At 37.2% G+C, this 3,280-nt stretch overlaps 1 non-coding gene across 1 annotated transcript; it reads right to left on the bottom strand.

Moving 5' to 3' along the window:
- Positions 1–2,648: 2,648 nt before the first annotated feature.
- On the bottom strand, positions 2,649–2,755 carry LOC141603530 (small nucleolar RNA R71). The gene has a single exon (XR_012525400.1). It is a non-coding gene; the product is annotated as a small nucleolar RNA R71 (small nucleolar RNA).
- Positions 2,756–3,280: the final 525 nt, after the last annotated feature.

Raw genomic sequence — 3,280 nt, 5'->3', positions numbered from 1 at the left:
CGCGACAATAATCATGTAAAGAACTATTTGTTACCATGAATTAAGTAAAAGCATGAACTAAATTTACAACCTCAAGCACATTAGTGTATATTTAACAAATTCAAAATGAAGGAATAAGAGGAATAATGATCCACTTACATTGCTAATTAAGAGAGATTTAAGACCCAAATTTTGAGTGGAAAACTTTGCCCAAGTAATAAATCACAAAAATGAAGTTTTGGAATTATTTTTAGAGAGATTTTTGTGTTGTTCGAATGAGGTGTGATGTGACTCATATTTGAGCACATTTAGTCCCCGAATTAACCTCGTTCTCATGCTTTCTAGCATATATTAGGGTCATTTATTATCTTTAGTTTCCCATTTTGCATATTCTTTGAGGTTTTGTGTCCTTGGTAGGAGAGGATTCCTAGCCTTGTATTTATGGAGCGAAATGAAGCTAAATGGATCGCATCTAATGACCAAGCATCAAAGAGGAGACCGACACTAGAAGCCTAAGTAATTAAATGAAGAGAAATGGGCAATGATGAAAGATCCGTGCATCCCCAAGACAATCCCCACGGATTTTTAGGGAGCCAAGAACAAGAGAAGAACCCTGTACCAGGATCTGAGGGTCCTGAGCTCAGGACGAGCGTCCCAGAGCCCAGGATCTGAGCGTCTCCAAGCCAGCCCGAGCGAATCTTCTTACAGGACCAACCGTGCTTTAGGCAAGGACGCGCGGATTCCCCTGGGAGTTGCTGCATGATCCGCGCATATCCCTCGGGATTAGCAAAATTGTCAAGCTTCTCTTAGGGTCTTAATCGTCATTTAAGCCCTTAGTATCCCTAATCCTTGTACTTAATTTTAGTATCAATACCCTATTGTACTACCTAGATTATCATCTTAGAACATCTAATCTCATCTTATCATAATTATTCTCTTAATTTAGTCTTAATCAAAGTTGTAATACACATTTTAATATTAATCACATCTTAATCTTTCATTAATCACTCAATTGTTCTTAGTTTTATTTGGGTAATTAGAAGATTATTTGGGGTTTATTGGAGGATTGACAACCTTCCATCAATCATCAAGTTTACTTCAATTATTCTTTGCTTTATTATTTGGATCATCTCAAGTAGGTATAATCTCTTTTACCTTTGTTTAATTGTTGTTAATCACATCATTTATTCATCATGTTAATCATTGTTATTATGATTGACAACCTTATTAGCATGTTAAACTTGATCATGAGTGAGTAGTCCTTTAGCTAGGGTTAATGGGGAATTAGGGAAAACAATCATGGGAATTAATCTATGCTTAATCTAATATATTTTGATAATTAATTGCTTGCTTGTTGTGATTTCAACCTATGCACATGTTATGTTTGATGAAATGCTAGACTATGAAACCTTGTATTTTTTACCCATCTCTTATCTTTTTAATGAGGCTTTTAAGACATAAACCAACTCGATCCTCATTAGACCATGCATAGAGTTGAATAGGAAGAGACTAAGTCGACTTGTAGGTGTTGTAAAGTCTTGATCGACTCGGCTCTAGGACCCAAATCCTCCTAGGGATTGTAAGATATACACTAACTCGGTCCCATCACAACAATAAGTGCTTGCTTCTAATTGAGAACATGTTTGTATGATCTATTTCCATGATTCCCTTATGAACCCATGACACCCTAGTGCCTTTAATCAATTGTTTACAAACCCCTTTTTCTTTAATTTGTTTTCATTAATTTACATTCATCTTGTTGAATAGTGTAGATTACATCTCATCTCAACCCAATTTGTGACACCCTAAGACATAGCTACTTGCAATTGAAATCTTAAATCAATACCCGTCCCTTGGGATCCGACCTTTACTTACCTCTTTACTAAGAGTATTTTGTGAAGTTATAAATATTATTTTGGTTAGGTAGTGACAACGACTAAGCACTAAGCACAAAAATGCCTCACCAAAAATGGCGCCGTTGCCGGGGACGGTGTTCAATTTATTTGATTTTCATTAATTGTTTTTAGTTGTGTCTTTCTTTACCTTTGGGAAGTCAATCTCCTCAAGGTTGTTCTAATTGTTTTCTAGTTGTTTGATATTTTGCATGACTCGGAGATCACAAGGTAATTTGTTATCTAATGATTTCGAGATTGAAAGGACCTTAACCAACAATAGAAGAGTTGCTAGAGGTACTTCATGAGTTGTACGTATTGGAGAGATTGTGGACATTCAACCAAAAAACATTGAGTTTGTCAACCCCTTTGCAAGAGAAGGAGAGTATAATCGAATTCCTGACCAACCACAAAATAGACCCACAAAGCCTAAATTTTCATCACATTCCGTACCAACCGAGGAGAATCTAACAAACGGTACTCCTACACTACCATATTTAAATCCGCATTCATACAATTAGTTGAGAGAAGTCAATTTGGAGGATGCCTAGTGAGGATCCTCATTTACATTTGGAGAATTTTTTCGATTATTGTGATGCAATTTCTCAAATCGAAGTTACTCAAGACCAAATCCGATGGGTATTGTTTCCTTTTTTCTTGATCGGTACCGCAAAGCAATGGTTGAAGAGCCTATACAAGGCTACCCTTGGTATTGATTCATGGAAAAAGCTAGAACTTGCCTTCTACAAGAAATTCTATCCTCCGGAGAAGACTAATATGTTGAGAGCCTAAATCACTAGGTTCGAGCAAAGGGAAGAGGAATCCTTATATGAAGCATGGGAGAGATTTAAGGACACTTGTCGTTCTTGTCCACACCGTGGACTTAGTGAGTGGTTCCTTGTGGAACAATTTTGGAATGACTTATATGAAGCCTCACGCAATGTTCTTAATATGGGATCCAATGGGAGTTTTACTGAAGTTTATGATAATCAAACATGGGCGAAAATCAAAGAGATGGCGGTTCATAATTCCCAATATAGTAGGCCTCGAAAGGCCACTAGAGGAGGAAAGCATGAGGTAGATTCCATCACACAATTAGGTGCTCAACTAAGTGCTCATATCGACACCATCAAATTGAAGTTTGAAAAGGCAATGGCTAAGCTTGATGAAGCTTCCAAATCACCCAAACAGCATGTTAATGCTATGATGTCATCATCCTCAATCCCAAATGGAGTATGTGAAAGTTGTGAAACCTTGGGACATTGATGATTTTTGATCGGTCCGTTTCGTGTTCACAATTGAATAGATGTTGTCGTTGGGTCACGTCCGAATCAAAACACAATTTATAGCTTCACAAACAACTCTACAATTAGTAAAGAGGCAAGTAAAGGTCGGATCCCAAGGGACGG

Source organism: Silene latifolia, chromosome 9 (genome assembly GCF_048544455.1).
Source record: "Silene latifolia isolate original U9 population chromosome 9, ASM4854445v1, whole genome shotgun sequence".
In the NCBI taxonomy this organism is placed as follows: Eukaryota; Viridiplantae; Streptophyta; class Magnoliopsida; order Caryophyllales; family Caryophyllaceae; genus Silene; species Silene latifolia.
The sequence above is the reverse complement of the archived record's forward strand: the minus strand, read 5'-3'. Positions and strand labels throughout refer to the sequence as shown.